This window comes from Cibotium barometz, chromosome 35, assembly GCF_041138505.1.
Source record: "Cibotium barometz isolate CiBa-2024 chromosome 35, ASM4113850v1, whole genome shotgun sequence".
In the NCBI taxonomy this organism is placed as follows: Eukaryota; Viridiplantae; Streptophyta; class Polypodiopsida; order Cyatheales; family Cibotiaceae; genus Cibotium; species Cibotium barometz.
Window position 1 is genome coordinate 45,500,574 of NC_141080.1, and position 17,813 is coordinate 45,518,386.

General features: G+C 42.7%; 1 pseudogene across 1 annotated transcript; it reads left to right on the top strand.

Annotated features, from left to right (window-relative positions):
• Nucleotides 1-6,783: 6,783 nt before the first annotated feature.
• On the top strand, nt 6,784-8,378 carry LOC147618508 (trifunctional UDP-glucose 4,6-dehydratase/UDP-4-keto-6-deoxy-D-glucose 3,5-epimerase/UDP-4-keto-L-rhamnose-reductase RHM1 pseudogene; annotated as a pseudogene). The gene has a single exon (XR_015262128.1). The product of XR_015262128.1 is annotated as a trifunctional UDP-glucose 4,6-dehydratase/UDP-4-keto-6-deoxy-D-glucose 3,5-epimerase/UDP-4-keto-L-rhamnose-reductase RHM1 pseudogene (transcript).
• Nucleotides 8,379-17,813: the final 9,435 nt, after the last annotated feature.

Here is a 17,813-nt window from a genome sequence, read left to right on the forward strand (position 1 = left end):
ATTTTTGGTTCAAGAGTTGCCACCTATGCACCTCCCACACAAACTCCTAACATTGCCGACCGATCGAAAGAGGGGCTATTGTGGTCACATTTCGGATTATCAGTTATTGGTTCATCTGATGCAGAATTACATGATGCTATTATGCATGACTTGATCCTAGAGATGATCCGTACTCTGAATCAGGATTGTCAGTTGGTGCTATGCTTGACATTGATCCAGGTGATGACCTATCCTCAACTGATTAATGCTTTATAGAAGTTGTTGAGCAAAGTTGTCTCTATGGCTTATTGCATTTGAGGGGGGGCACATGATGTGTATTACTGATGGTGATGTTTGTGGTCACTCATGCAATTGACCTCCGAAGTTGTGCTATGTCTTGGAGACATACCTATATGCAATGATGTTTTACTTGTTGAGATGTATTACTTATGTTGAACCAGCTCCTTGTTTGAGTCGCCTCACCTTTGTAGCTCATTTGACATAGATACTAATGGAATCAGACTGTTACATTATCTTCATCTTGGTTGCCTTGTCACTATGCATAATTCAAGGTTCCTTTACATCAATCTGTAAGGAATTACGCATCCTTTTTACATTGTCATCATGCTGAGAGGTTGCCTTATACTCTCATGGTCTGGTTGGATGTATGCCTTGCTGCCCCCACTTGTCAGATTTGTTATATTAGACCACTCCATAGCTGATTCCACCTTGTCATCTTGTCCATTGACAAAGGTTATTTTTCAGATGTATTAGCATTTAGTGAACCTTGACAGCTTATCTCTTGCTGTTGTTCACAATGCTCACATTATCTGTTTCTTGCTAACTCAGTTGAGCCTATTTTGGCTCCAAATTACTCCTCTATTGTTGCTCTGCCATTCAGTCAAATTCAGCAGCCCAACTTTCCCATATTGCTCTAATGCCATGGTGATGTGTTGCTTGAAGACGATGCAGCCATTGTGATCTCTTGGTAATAGCGAGTTGCCTCTAATGCCATGGTGATGCATTACTCGAAGACGATGTAGCCATTATGATCTCCCATTTTGACAGTGCACTACCTCGGTCATGCATCTTATTTTACAAATTCCGCCCTTGTTACTTTCACATTACATGAGGAGCCACCTTCACTTCTTGATGCATTGGAAGCTGATCATTGGGTTACATTTATGCATTCAACCTTCTTCTCCTATTGAGATTCAACAGATTTAGCAACAGATTTAGCAGAAATTAACCTTGACGATTTGCCCGTGACATTACATGTATTTGATGTTTAGACATTGGACTTTTGCAAATTTTAAGTATCTAGTTCATAGCAATCGAGGTGGGAGTCCTACTACCTCCAATGGAGCTTTTGATGTTGCCCTTTATCTCAGTGAGCTGTTGAATGCCTTATTCTATATGTAGTACTTGTCTGGAAACTCAATATGGAGTGTCATAGTTGAGCAAATTTTAGCATTGCCCCAGCTTTGGCATTGGCACGCAATGAAGGAGAAATGCATTTTCTTTAGGCTTTCCGCCTCTACTGATAGCTATTGGGCATGATGTTCTAACACTAAGGTGTCCAACAATGGTAACTGTTTCCAACAATAGCCACTTCAGGTTGTGAAGCTGAGTACGCAACATTCATAGCTATTGTGGAATGTGTATGGCTCCGTCGTCTATCAGCAAATCTTGATATTGGACACTTGTCTTCTACCACCATTCTATCAAAAAATCTTGGTATTGGACAATTGTCTTCTATCACCATTTTTTCACTGATAGTCAAAGCGCATATACAATCATGCAGACACAGCACATTCAAGTGCATTATCGTTATGTTAGGAAAGGCTCCATGCAGGAGAGATTGCCTTGGCCTATGTGTCTACACAGGCTAATGTAGTAGATGGGCTTACCAAAACTCTTTCCAAAGTAGTCTACTACACCATGTACACATTCACACCATTCACTTCAAGAGGGTTTTTTATGTTAGGAAAGGCTCCATGCAGGAGAGATTGCCTTGACCTATGTGCCTACACATGCTAATGTATTAGATGGGCTTACCAAAACTCTTTCCAAAGTAGTTTGCTACACCCTGTACACATTCACTTCAGGGGGGTTTGTTAGCCTGATTAGCCTAAAAGTCTATGGTGTGAACAATCCTACACACAGGAACTTTTTACCTTGTGCTGGGAGGGGTTTTTTTCCCCAGTGAACACACTCACTTCAGGGGGTTTGTTAGCTTGATTATCTTGGAAGTCTATGGTGTGAACAACCCTACACATGGGAACTTTTTACCCTATACTATGGTGGCAGGGTTTTTTCCCCGTGTGAGCACACTCTTGTGTGTTAGCCACATCAACCCTAGGGCTAGGGCTTCTATTAGTACTCTTGTATTCCAATCATTTCTCATCATTATCATCGAGTACTTTCCAACATCGAGCTTCGTCTCTCTTGCTCTCTAAGCTTGTCTGTCACTTTGCGTGCGCGCGCGCGCGCGTGTGTGTGTGTGTGTGCAGCTCATCTTCTCCCTTATCCAACAAAACAGTGCAAATTCGGTCCCCAAAATGTAGAACTGAAAATCACGCAAACATCCCCCAAACGCACCCGAAACAAAAATTTGATCAAAAAATTATAGTACAAAGTACTACTTCCATGTCCTCTTTGTTCTCCCAGAAGGGATCCTTGATCTGATTCAAGAAGATAGGCGACTCGGGGTGAAGGGTAGGTAGCAGCACAGGGGCACAGGGGCGAGGAGATATGCTCTGATACCAAATGTTGGAAATAGGATTGTAGAAATGCGCGTGCGTGCGCATGCACACACACACACACACACACACACACACAGTGGCTCAAGGGAGCACACACTGAGATGATAAATAGATAATGAATGTGTGTGGTACAAAGATGATAAGTACACCCCAAGATGAGAGTATACTATCATGGGGGAAAAACCTCCTAAAGAGGAAAAAAGTGTCCCGGCTAGTCCCGGCTAGTCCTAGTATGTTCACACACATCACTAAGTCCTCTTGGATGGCAATGGTCCATTAGAAATTAACCCATCACTCTAGCTTTTTTGGTTACCCTTTTACCCTTGAATTCCTCTTCTATGTGAACAATTGGGTAGATATTTGGGATTTAGATGCAATTATGGTCTCATCCTAAGACTACATCCCTAATTCCATTGTTAAGATTAACCTTTTAGAACCTCTTCAAGATTACATTATCATAGACACAAGTTTGGGATGCCCTCCCCCCCCCATTTAAACCTTCCTAACCCTTGCTTTCTTCATGGAATCAAAGGCCATTTCTTCTTAAAGGATTACCCTAGGAAAAACATCATTTTTAATAAAAATAAGGTTTCTCTCACTAATATTGCTCCTCCCTTTCTAAAAGTTCAACCAATACTGAGGTTTTCATTAATAATGAAAGAAAGGTTTATCTTGCTATACTTCTCCCCCTCTTTTTAAAAGTACAACCTTATATTGAGGGTTTTGTTATTGTTACAAGAGAGAAAGGGATCTACCCCCTATTTCTAACATCCCTAAAACTAACTTCTCTTCTAACATCCCTATAACTAATTATGTTCATGTTAAGTTTATTGATGTTAGGCAAGAAGCTATAGAATCCATGCAACTCAAGTTGTGCACCCACTCTTGGTTGGCTAGCTTTGATGAAAGACCCTCCAAAGCTACCAAAGACCCCATCCCTCCTCTCGGGAAGGTTGATAATACCCACACTACCTCTAAAAGTGAAACTTTACAAATGAGTCAATGGTACTTTACCAATATTTTTTCTCATCTTGCCTAAGCCTCTATAAGAATTGATCACTACATAGAATAGATAGCTCTTTCCAGAGGCCTTACAATGCCTTAGTGCTTGCTATAATGATGGATCTCCCCTTCTTATTAGAAGAGGAATCTCATTGGACAGAGAGTTGTAAATGCCAAGGATGCAATCCTTAGCATGAAATGTTAAGGACACAATCCTATTCTTATGAAAAAAGATGGGAGCCGATTTTTGAGAAATTTCAAGTTACAATATTGAGGTAGCAATGTATGCAAGTTATCGATCGTTTTTTTATTCTCTCAGTCAAGTATTTCTTGTCATGTTCGAGGCCCACTATTTCTCACTTTTTGAAGGCCAATACTATTTAAAAAATGTTTTTCCTAATCAACCAAAATAAAAGTGATGCTTGAAAGTAGCTGAGATTTATCAACCAAAATAAAAGTGATGCTTAAAAGTAGCTGAGATTTATCACTAAAAAGTAGACAAAAGTGATGCTTAAAAGTAGCTGAGATTTATCACTAAAAAGTAGACAAAAGTGATGCTTAAAAGTAGACAAAAGTGATGCTTAAAAGTAGCTGAGATTTATCACTAAAAAGTAGACAAAAGTGATGCTTAAAAGTAGCTGAGATTTATCACTAAAAAAGTAGACAAAAGTGGGACTATAGCTAATATTTGATTTCTTCCCTTAAAAATAAATGTAACACCAAAATTCAATTGGAAATTTTCAAATTTCACCAAAAAGATACACTAGAAAAACAAGCCCTTGGGTTTTTCCAGAAGTGGGGAGGACTTCAGAAGGAGAAGAAAATTCCAAAAGTAAGCTCGGAAGTACGAACAGTATGGATTTCCACAACTTGGAAGTAGAACACTATGGGTTCCAAAAGAAAGCTCAGATGTATGAATGCTAGATTGCCACAACTTGGAAAAATCCTGAAGAAGAGTGGAGTAAATTAGTCCTAGAGTAAATCTTTGTTCCACAACTTGTATCTTAGGGGATCTATAAATATCCATGAAATTTAGGGTCAAGAGGAAATGAATAAGGGAGACTCACTATCCATTAGAAGAGGTGGGGGAGATCTTCCCCCTTTTTATAATATATAGGGTCCCTTTTTTAAGGGCTGTAGCAGTGTGCCGATTGGGAGCCTTGGGATGTTCCCTTTTTTAAGGGTTGTAGGAGTGTGCCTATTGGGAGCCTTGGGATGTTCCCTTAGCTGCAACCCTAGTAATGGCTTTAAGCCTTGTGATGGCAACATTAAGGAAGAGTGTATGAATGCTTAGGCTCTGGATGATGCTTCTTCCACCATGGCGATTGTCACTCTATTGGAACAATCCTTATAAGCAAGGTCAAATCCACACTTGTACCATATGAGACTATAAGAATAGACCTTGGGGTTAAGCACAAGATTCGGAGTGCCTAGAGCACTAGGGAGAGTTGGTGCAGGGTCCTTGTGAGGGCACCTGTGATGTAGTGTTGGTACCAAGGAAACCTGAGGAGGGACTCCAGTGTCACGATTAGTGGTGCAAAGGAAACCATTAGACTTACCAGACTAAGCCACCACTCCTCAACCTTAACAACCCGCACAATCTCTAGTGCCCATCTAATGGAACCCCTTACAAAGAGGTATGTGTGCAGAGACCGCCACACAGGTGCTCGCCTCCCCCCTTTTTTCGAGATGCATAAGCCTAAATAATGTCAAATTACTTGAAGTTCAAAGTGCCCAAGCCCGTTTGATGTTCTACACTTGGTAGAGAGAACAAGTTCGGGAACCTTCCAAACTCTCTAGGGTCATACAAAGGAAACCTTGGCATACGTCCTAGTTACCATACCATAACATATTAATTAGGCTACTTAATCCCTGCTACCACATTATAGATTAATTAATAGGCCACGTTGATTAATCCTTGCTACCATATCACAAAATTATATTAACTAATTAGCTGCGTTAATTGATCCTTGCTACCATACCAGAACATTCACAACTATCGTGTTGTTTTAATTAATGCCACTGATGTGGCATTAATTAATACATAATTAAAATACACCCCCTCCTCGTCTCTCTCTCCCCGCGTGTCCCCCCTATCTCTCTCTCTTCGCCTGACTCGGTGGCCTCCCCTCACACCAGTGCTGGCCTCCCCTTGCCTCACCCTGCAACCCCTTCGCACTCACCTGCCCCTCACTTGGGTGCTTGCCTCCCCTTGTAGCCCCTTCGCACTCACCTGCCCTCACTCGGGTGCTCACCTCCCCTCCCCTTCCCTTGTCGTCGTAGACTTTCCACAACCACTCTCACCCACAAGCTTCCTTGTACCATGTTGTTGTGCCTCTACTCTCTCTAGCCCGCGCCGCTGCCTCTGTAGAACTGACCCACTTTGCTATGATCATGGCCACCTGGATGGTATGTATCACCTGCCCCTCATCACTCTTCTCCAATCCTAGGCAAAAGCCTCCTTGTTTGGACTCAAGGATCACCACCCGGGAAGGAAACTACCACTAGCACATGCACAACAGCAACGTGTAGAGTCCTTGCAGCATCATGCGCACAATGACCAAAACGCTGGATAAGAAAGCATGCAAACAGTTTTCTCGAAGCATGGAGAGAAGCCACATGTCAAATAGCACGAAATTGACAAAGATCATACGAGATTCTTGGCAAAAAAAATTATAAAATATTACCTTATTTACCATATCGTTGTCTCCACCTTACAACACCTTCAAAGTCACCTTGTATAGTTACTTCGCTGACAAATTAATAAACCCAAGAAAAAACATTTTGGTACCCTGTACACCAGAACATTAGATTAATTAATCGATTAATTTAATCCTTTCACAATTTAGACTCAAAGTGTCATTTGTTTTGGAGCCAATGAGTCATGTGCTGACAAATTAATGAACCAAAGAAAAAACATTTAGGTGAGGGCATTAGATTAATTAATCGATTAATTTAATCCCTTCACAATTTAGACTCAAGTGTCATTTGTTTTGGAGTCAATGAGTCATGCTTTAAATATTTTCACCCATTCTACACGGCTGCGTCAATTCCAAACCGTTTTTCTCGCCATTTCTTGGTAGATCTGAATGCTCCTGACCTTGGGGTTTCAATAAGTTCCCACTGTCGAATGCATAAGCTTTGAGATTACTTATTGCTGTAGGTCTCTTTGAGCTTCTTTGTGTGCAGGAAGCTCTTCGCCCCTCATTTGGGTCCTTTTGCTTCTCCCCTGACTTATCATTCCATCATTTAGATCACTCATCTGGGCCCTTCTTCAACTATCTTGCAATCATTTGGGTCATCTTTGCGTTCCACTTAGGGTCGTTTTGACGTTTTTTCTGCAAACCTACCCTTCATTTTGATCTTGCTGCAGAGCTCCATGGCTTCCACCACCACATACACCCCAAAGAACATCCTAATCACAGGTGCAGCTGGTTTCATAGCCTCCCATGTCGCCAACCGCCTGGTACGAACCTATCCCCACTACAAAATTGTGGTTCTCGACAAGCTCGACTACTGCTCCAACCTCAAGAACCTCATCCCATCCCAGCCATCCCAAAACTTCAAATTCGTCAAAGGCGACATCACCAGTGCAGATCTGGTGAATTACCTTCTCATCACTGAAGGCATTGACACCATCATGCACTTCGCAGCCCAAACCCATGTGGACAACTCCTTTGGCAACAGCTTTGAGTTCACCAAGAACAATGTCTATGGTACCCATGTCCTGTTAGAGGCTTGCAAGGTCATTGGCAACATCCGACGCTTCATCCATGTTAGCACTGATGAAGTCTATGGTGAAACCGAGGCGGATGCCATTGTGGGCAATCATGAGGCATCCCAGCTGCTCCCCACTAACCCCTACTCTGCTACCAAGGCAGGTGCAGAGATGCTCGTGATGGCATATGGCCGATCTTATGGCCTCCCCTTCATCACTACGAGAGGGAACAATGTCTATGGCCCTAACCAGTTCCCCGAGAAGCTCATCCCAAAATTCATGCTTCTAGCTATGCAGGGCAAACCCCTACCCATTCATGGTGATGGGTCCAATGTCCGCAGCTACCTGTTCTGTGAGGATGTTGCCGAGGCATTTGAGCTGGTTTTGCACAAGGGTGAGGTGGGTCATGTGTACAACATCGGCACGAACAAGGAAAGGCGAGTGCTGGATGTGGCCAAGGACATCTGCAAGCTTTTCAAGCTAGATGCAGGGAAGGCCATCCAGTTTGTGGACAATCGACCATTCAATGATCAGCGCTACTTCCTCGATGACAAGAAGCTTAAGGATCTGGGGTGGAGTGAGCGTACAACATGGGAAGAGGGCCTGCACAAGACTATGGAATGGTACATTCAAAATCCCAACTGGTGGGGTGATGTCTCTGGTGCCTTGCTTCCCCATCCACGCATGCTTGCCATAGGTGGAGTGGACAAGACCCTTGATCTCACAGAGCTTTCAAAATTGTCAAATGGTGTCGTGGAGAAGAAGCTTTCTGCAGTCCAGGACAAGGGAGTCATGCAACAGGAACACCATTTATAGTTTATGGGTAAATTTAAATAGCTCATAAAAATTTTAGACCATCTAATTTTGTAATTTCCAGTTTGATAATCATATATAATATATTTCATTTGTCCTTCTATCTTTGTTCCTTGTTTTTCCAAGGTGCATCTGATGTAATCCATGTGATATGAATTCTTGAGTGCAATGTCTTTTCTTGTATATTTTTGTGAAAAGGACAAGGTTGCTGCCAATGGGTGTGTAACCTAGCAGTGTGGGTTTGTGATTGGGAAGGGGGAGGGGGAGGTCCTTCTATCTTTGTTTGTTGTCTTTCCAAGGTGCATCTGATGTCATCCATGTGATATGCATTCTTGAGCGCAATGTCTTTCCTTGTATATTTTTGTGAAAAGGACAAGGTTGCTACCTATGGGTGTGTGGCCTAGCAGTGTGGGTTTGTGATTGGGAAGGGGGAAAACCCCCGTAGGCTCCTTGGTGGCATTCGGGCCGTTGCAGCACCGCCTTCAGGTGGGAGACCAAGCGGCTTTCAAGTGGGCACTCAAGTTGCTACTACAGAAAGATCTGCTCAAGGAAGAAAAGAGGGCAAGGTTGCTGGCTGATACATGCACATGTTTCAAAAGAGGTAGAAAGTTTGGCATTGCAGCATACAGCCAGTAGACCCTCTACATCCGTGGGGAGAGCTTCATGTGTGTAGCTAACACATGCATGCGCACACCACCACTTGAGTGAACTTGCTCCCTTGGTGCATTTTGTGATTAGCCAAGCTTGGTACATGGTCTCTCTTAAGTGGTGTAATCTACTACCCAAAGTAGTGCAAATTATAGATTGAAGGCCTCCCACATTCCCCCCCTACAGCTTGCAGCCAGCAAGTAGTAAGGTGGACTCTAGGTGTGTAGGATTGATGTTTTGTGGCACTGTCCCAACATCCGCACACCACTACTTGTGTAACGCGCGGAAGCTCTGGGTAGTCTTCTTTCAGCCCTAAACACTCTTGAAAACCTTCTGATGCAGAAAAGCACCATCTGATGCAAAAACGCAGGTAGAGAGAGAGTAGAGAGAGAGAGTGAAGTGCTGGAAATTCAGTATATACTATGGTACAAAAAGGTACATATCTTTGCAGCCCTTGGCTGCCTTCATAAAAAGGTGATAACACACCAAAACTGCCCTAGACTAGGACTCCTAATGACTCATACCCCTAGTGGGTTGAATGAATAAACCATAGAGCAAGGGGGGCTATTTATAGCCCCTTGGACTACATGGGGAACTGGCCGACTGCTGGTCGGCCAGTTCATATTTCATTAATTCCTTTTCCAAGCACAGCCGACTGGTTCTGATCATGTTCTTGAGGCGCCTGCTGCCAGCACCCTCTGTCGTGCAGCCGACAGCCCTCTGGTACTGCTGACGTCAGCCTCCATGCAACCGACAGCCTTCTGATCCATGCTTTGCTCCAAGTCCTGCTCCATGTCCATCTTCTACTGGTTCATGGTCTTTATCTGCTTGCCTCTTCTGGATCTAGCCCTGAAAATGTCCATGGCATCTGTGATGCACATGACAACTTGAGTGAACTTGCTCCCTTGGTGCATTTTGTGATTAGCCAAGCTTGGTACATGGTCTCTCTTAAGTGGTGCAATCTACTACCCAAAGTGGTGCAATCTACTACCCAAAGTAGTGCAAATTATAGTGTAACACACGGAAGCTCTTGGGGTCTTCTTTCAGCCCTAAACACCACTGAGAACATGCTGATGCAAAAACACAGATAGAAGAGAGAGAGAGAGATGGCTGGAAATTCAGTATATTCCTATGGTACAAAAAGGTACTCAGTCCACAGCCCTAGGCTGCCTTGTAAAAAGGGTGAACATCACCAAAATCTGCCCTACTTTAAGGACCCTAAGGACCCAACTCATAAAGAGTTGAATGACTACAACAATGAGCATCTTATGCTATATATAGGCTCTTGACCAATGGGTGAGTTGGCCGACTGCTGTCGGACCAGCCGACTGGTTTGGACTCCAATAAACGTTGGTCGGGCTGTGCCTTCTTGTTTGGTCATGATGCGCCTGCAGCCCGCCTTCTTCTGGTACAGCGGACCCTTGCTGTCTTGCAGCCGACTGAGCCCTCAAGTCCTGCTCCAAGTCCAACCTACTGTCTCATTTGCACCTTGTGCTCCAAATCCTAGCTTTAATGGTCTTTTTCTTGGCTGCCCCTTTTGGATTAGCCCGGAGAATGTCCATGGTATTTTCATACACATGACATCCCCCTATGCTAAACTTGATGACGGGATTCCAACCTGTTCTTGGATGACTGTCATCATCCCTATCTTTTCCCGAAGTCCCTCTGTCATCCATCCATCCCTGGCAACCCTTTTCTCTGAAAGTCCGGCCCGGTCTCCAAAACCACTCTGTCTCAGAATAAGATCTATGCATCTGTTCCCTCCAGTCCCCAATCCATTCATTCCTGAGAAATGAATCTGGCACTCTCACATCACCCCTTTGAGGATAATCCTCCCTTGGGATCGTTGCCCGAGAACCTATCTGGCTCATAGGACTGCCATCCCCTCTGGCTTTGTGGAACACCACCAACAAACCTCCTATGAGCTCTTCCCGATTCTGTGTTCCTTGCCTTGGGCTTCGTATCCGTGTACTTTCCTGTAACTTGGACTTGTACACCATCATATGGGACTGATTCAGTGTTTAGCTTTGCTGAGCCTGATGCTCTGATACCAATGTAACTCGCGGAAGCCTTGGGGGTCTTCTTTCAGCCCTAAACACCACTGAGAACATGCTGATGCAAAAACGCAGACAGAAGAGAGAGAAGAGAGAGAGAGATGGCTGGAAATTCAGTATATTCCCATGGTACAAAAAGGTACTCAGTCCACAGCCCTAGGCTGCCTTGTAAAAAGGGTGAACATCACCAAAATCTGCCCTACTCTAAGGACCCAACTCATTAAGAGTTGAATGACTACAACAATGAGCATCTTATGCTATATATAGGCTCTTGACCAATGGATGAGCTGGCCGACTGCTGTCGGACCAGCTGACTGGTTTGGACTCCAATAAACGCTGGTCGGGCTGCGCCTTCTTGTTTGGTCATGATGCGCCTGCAGCCCGCCTTCTTCTGGTACAGCAGCCCCTTGCTGTCTTGCAGCCGACTGAGCCCTCCAAGTCCTGCTCCAAGTCCAACCTACTGTCTCATCTGCACCTTGTGCTCCAAATCCTAGCTTTAATGGTCTTTTTCTTGGCTGCCCATGGCATTTTCATGCACGTGACATATAGATTGAAGGCCTCCCACAGTCCCCCCCTACAGCTTGCAGCCAGCAAGTAGTAAGGTGGACTCTAGTAAGGTGGAGTCTAGGTGTGTAGGATTGATGTTTTGTGGCACTATCCCAACATCCACCCATCCTACATGCAGGGTTTGGATGGGGGAGATCCCTAGCCCAAGGGGCTTTGGCGGTTGTGATTGGCATTGCTATGGGCGGGGGTTAAATGTGTAAATCCCCTTAATGATATGAATAGAAGGTTATATCATAACCTTTACAAGTCTTAATCTGATGTATTGAAGTTGCAAGGTATCAAATTGGACATTGAAAGCTATGGGATCGTGCCATGGCATTATCCTTCCCCTTCATTGGACTAACATGGCTCAGCCACATTATCAATACAAGAATAAAGGAAAAGAGTGTTCATCAATTCAAGCAAATCATGGAAAGGGCATGCATTAATAGGAGCAAGCCATGTTGGAATGGCATTCAAATGGAAGAGCACTAAGCAATGGTCTTTCTACCTTTGTTTGATTTAAAGAAGTACATACTCCTTCAAAACCTTCCTTTTTGTTTTTTTTTTTGTGTCGAGGACTGTGCAGGATAGTGGTTAGGACTAGTGCTCGAAAAAAACGGCATTCAAGTGTATTTTTACTTGTCAGAATTAAGAGAAACTGAAAAAAAAATTATTTTGATTTTTTGTTTCAGGGAAACATATTTTTGATATTTGTAGAATTTATATATCCAAAAATATCTCAATATTGAATTACCACTCTCTAGAAATTTTTATCTCACTAGGCAAAAATAAGAAAAAATAATATTTTCTTGTATTCAAAAACAGGGGATTGAAGTAGAGCCTATTCATTATTCAGGCTGAGGAGGAATCTTACATGCATGAGGCTCACTCATGAGGCTTATACATTACCCATATGCATACCCTGCATGCATAAGGCTTACGCATCACTGGGATGCTGCCAACATGCCTAGGTAGCTTCCAGCACATGCCGATAGTATGCCGATAGCTACTATGCACTGGTAGCTCCTAATGCATGCCGGTAGCTACTTAGGCATGCTGATAGCTTTTAAAGCATGCACCGGTAGCTCCCAATGCATACTGAGTGCTACCTAGGCATGCACTATGAGCTTATAGTGCATGCCGGTAGAGCTACTGATATGCCATGTGCTACCTAGGCATGCCAATAGCTTCTAATGTATGCTGAGTGCTATTGGCATCATGCACTATGAGCTTATAGTACATGCCTATAGAACTATCAATATGCCAGGTGCTACTTAGGCATGCCGATAGCTTCCAATGCATGTAGGGTGTTATTAGCATGGACTATGAGCTTCCAAGGTATGCATGCTAGGTGCTATGTGGGCACGCCAATAGCTTCCTAGGCATGTCGGTAGCTTCCAATGCATGCTAGGTGCTATAGGCATGCACTATGAGCTTCCAAGGCATGCGAGGAAGCTACCAAGGCATGCACCGGTAGCTCCTAATGCATGCCGGGTGCTATCGGCATGTACTAGGAGCTTCCAATGCATGCCGATAGGTACCTAGGCATGCAGTTAGCTTTCAAGGCATGCCGATAGATTCCAATGCATGCCAGGTGCTACCAACATGCACTTTGAGCTAACCCTAATCCTAATGCAAACAGTAACGTAAATGATCTTTGGTAATCATTTATTTAGGACCTCCCAACTAATTTAAGTGTTGTCCTTATTTTGATTGGTTTGTTTTTTTCGAGCACTGGTTAGGAGTCAGGACTTTCAGCCCTGTGGGGAAGGTCCACGGGTCAAGTCCTACGGCGTGCGCATCATGTAAGGGTGTGAGGGGCCTTTTTTTGCGACATGTGACATCATGTAAGGGTGTGTGGGAGGGCATGTACATCTTCTAAAGTAGTTGCACAACAACAATTTCTTGTGTGCACTTGTATGACTACAAACCATAGTTCATCAATGTGAGAAGAAGGATTCAAACGTTTATCGGTAGTTGCAGCAGGTGGGGAGGAAGCAGGGATAGCTAGCCAAGGCGTACAAAAAGAGAAACCCCATGGGTTGGGTTTGCAAGCATAAAGAATGAGAAGAAGGATTCAAATGCTCTGTCATTCCACAACATGGTGTTTGCCAGCCGGTTGTTGAGCAGGAGCTGCAGGATTTACAAGCATTGCTAGCAGACTAGTATCTCCCACAGGCCCTTTTAGGGATGGAAGGGCGGGGCTCTGTGATGGAGCTTCTGTGGTCCTCCCACTTCTCTCACAATCTGCACCTCCAGGTTGACATAATGACGATACATGTCATCTTTGAGAGAGAGGCACGTGCAGGTTTTTTTTTTGGAAAGTCTCCCTCTCAAGGAGATGTAGCCAACCTAGAAGCTACACCACTCACACACCACCTATGGTGTCAGGGCTCGAATCTACGACCTCTTGGTTAGGGTGGGTCGTGATGAGCTGAGCCACTCGGGCAAGTCCCTACTGATCCTCCAGGTGAATTTGATGCACCTTAGCTATACATTCATCCCCCTGCAAGTACCAAGAGCATTTTAATCCTTCTTCTCACATTTGTTTGTGATTGCAAACCCACGGGGCTTGTTTATGTGCCTGCTCCACCCTTCCAATATCCCTCTAATTAGGGAACTTCCATGAATGAGAGCAACTAGCTCCTCCAAATGGGGTAAGGGTGTTTGGTTTCCTGGCAAGAGGTTTGGTCTAACCCCCCTTACCAGCATTGTGTTGAGGCATATAGTAAATAAAATATGTATAATGGTGTGTGTGTGTGTGCATTTTGAAGTGCACTTGCATTTTATATTTCCCTTTTTTTTTTTTAATCCTAGCTCCTTCAATGCCCTGGATGCAGTGGCCCCCTCTTTATCCACATAATTTGTAGATATATGCTCAGATCACACCACAAATGATAAAATAACTGTAAGTATTTCCAAACTCAAATTCCATCTAAATAAGGCACCGCTCAAATTCCATTGAATTTTTCTGAAAAAGGAGTTATGTGTCAACATGCAAACTTTAATCCGGTGCCATGTGGGCATGCATCTTTTTTATAGCCACCTAAAGGCTAAATTCAAAGGTCATGTACGGGCATGTATGAGCACATTGGAGTAGTTTTGATAGCTTAAAAGGCACCCAAGAGTGCACAGGACATGCACCAATGGTTGGGACATATATTGGGCACTATGAACGTGTTTAATGAAATTTTTGATGATATTTTGAGACCCAAAAAAGGGTTGGTTAACCAACATATGCCATCAAAATCCCTATATAAAGGAAGGTCTAGGTCATTCTTCATTCACTCAAACATGGGAAAGGAAAGCTCAAACATGGATTAGTAGTAAGGAGTCCCAATACGGCAGGTCTCATGAAAAGCTTCCGGGTACTAAATAGAAGCAAGAAGAGTAAGTGTTATGCATCGTAGCATTACCGCACATTAGTCATGATCTAGTGTCTAACATGAATTTACAGCATTGTATATCTTCTTTTGGTAATATACAATAGGAGTAAGTTTATGAGTCTCTTCTACTTCTCTACATCATCATTGTGCATGTGATTATTGTTAATCTTTATAGCAAGCATTAATCTCATTAATTAACCTTCTGCATTGTTAGCATGTTACATTGCTAGGCATCATATTTTGCATTAGTGTTTGCAAGAAGTGCATGCAACATATAAGGGTCTATGTTTTTACATTTGCAGCCAAATTATGATTTGCATTCTTGCATTCAGAACCAGTTTTGTGCATGTGTGTTAGGGTTCTCTACGTACCGTTAGTTTTGCATGTAGATTAAGTCAAGTCTAGGTCTAGTAGGCAAGTGGCATCCATGGCCAATATAGATCAGTCAGAGATGATTTTGCAGCCAAATTAGAATTTTCTTTTTTGCATTCGTAACCACTTTTATGCATGCATGCATGTGTGTTAGGGTTCTTTCTACATATGTATTGTTAGTAGATTGCATCAAGTCTAGGTCAACTACACAAGTGTCAACCATGACTGATATCAGTAACAAGATGAGGGGTAGTACAATCTGGATCAAGAACACTTTCAAAAGAGCATTAAGCTTTATTCCACAAGGCATTAGGGCTATTAAAAGCTTATTGAGGCCAAGTACAATCAAGAAAGCGGTGGTGGTAGTTAAAGTTGATAAGAGTGAGACTAAGTACAATCAGGGAAGCAGTGATGGTAGTTAAAGTTAATAAGAGAGCGAAAGTTAAAGACCAAGAACAAACTGATGGTGGCAAGGATAGTGTCAGATTCACACATGTGCATAACTTATCAGTCTGATTCACACATGTGCATAACTTATCAGTCTTACTTACAACCACCTAAAGGGTAAATTTAGAGGCCGTATATGGGTAGATTGGAGTAGTTTTAGAAGTCCAATAGGTACCCACAAGTGCCCACCTTCAAGGCATGCATTAATGTCAGGGACATATATTGGGCACAATATGAACATGTTAAAAACCTTTTTTAAATTTGGGGACCTTAAAAGAGCTAGCTTACCAACATATGACATACTGTCAAAACCCCTATGTAATGGAAGGTCTAGGGTCATTCTTCATTCATTTAAGCATAGGAAAGGCAAGCCTAGACATGCCTTGTAAAGATTTGGAGAGCAACAAGTGGAAGCAAGTATAGTTAGTGTTATGCACTGTAGTGTGTGAGGAAAAACGTCTAGAGATTGACATCATATTCAAGATGGTTGGACATTCTCAATCTTGATCCCTAGCTGCTAGTAGATGGTCTTCTATATGGAATAATGTGCCCCATGATGGTGAAATTCTAATGGAAAGGAAAATCCTTGTTAATCAAAATATAGCTTGGTCTAGAGCACTTGGGGTCTTAGCATATGAACACACACTAGCATAAGAAATGGATGATGATCATCTAAATAATTTATGGGGTGCATATGAAATTTGTGGAATAGTGGGGTGTTGCACAGACCAAAGAATGGTTTTTTTTTCACATTAGGAGGAAGCATACACACATAAAAGCTAATGACAAAAGCGTTTCTCTATTCGAGTCTCAAAACAAGCTTGCTCGCTTGACCCCGGCTCGAAAAACAAAAACATACACACATAAAGGGTTGGTGTTATCCTCTCATGCACAAGCCTTGAAATAAAGGAAAATTAAGTATGAAGAAGAGCTTGCAATCTTTGTTTGAAAAAAAGGACATGGTGGCTTTTGGTTTTGTTTTTAGAACAGACCCCAATGCATTGCCAACATTAAGATCTCTTATCTCATCAAGCAACCTTGGTGTGTGTCTCTTATCAACAAGCTACAAAGAAATATGACAACATATGCACTTTCTTTGCTTTAGTAAACAAGCCACATTTAGCATAAATATTGCCAAAGTGCTATCAACCAGGTGGTCTCTCCCAAAGCCTTTTGTGTGGCTTTGTCCTATGCTCCGACAAGCTTTCATATTAAAGCGTGCAAACCAAGTAATCAAGTGTTGCAGTCTAAGCGCTAATTAGTGGTGATTAATAATGCTTTACAGGCTAGGTAGTGTTGCTAATTAGCGATGATTGATGCTTAATAGGCTAGGTAGTGTTGCTAATTAGCGATGATTGATGCTTAATAGGCTAGGTAGTGTTGCTAAAAGCACTTAGATTAGATTACGTTAAGCATGTAATTAATGTGTGGGCAGCTTCCAAGATTCGAACCCAGCGACTTTTGATTTCTTTTTCTTTTTCGGCCAAACGCCATGGCAATTAAGGGTTTTTTTAAAGCTTTCTTTTTTAGCCAACTAGGTGATGCCATATGTCCAAAACTTGTTGAGAGGAGAAGAAGAAGAAGAAGCTCTTTTAACGTCGTAGGAATTGGAGCAATCGGCTGGCTAATTACAATGAGTTTCTCAAAAAAAAAAAACGCTTCATTGCTGAGGCCACTTCGCCTCCCTTTTACATACCGCAACAATGTGCCGGTTGAGCATTTTCAGTGTAGAGGACTAGTTTTTAACAATGCTCCTATCAAAAACACAACTCTCAAAATTCCAAGAGTAATTGTCTTGAATGAGGTAGATGATTTGATCATTCGTATACAGAAGAATCCTCTCATAAACTCCTTACACATGCACATGTAACCAATATTAAATTGCTAGTGAAGCTATCTGTTTTAACTATGATTACGTTTATTAAGTACCTACGTGCGTGGGAAAAAAAGATCATACACATGCACATGTAACCAATATTAAATTGCTCGTGAAGCTAACTATTTTGACTATAATTATGTTTATTAAGTACATGTGTGCATGGAAAAAAAAAGATCATACGCAAGGTATGGTGGGGAGGTG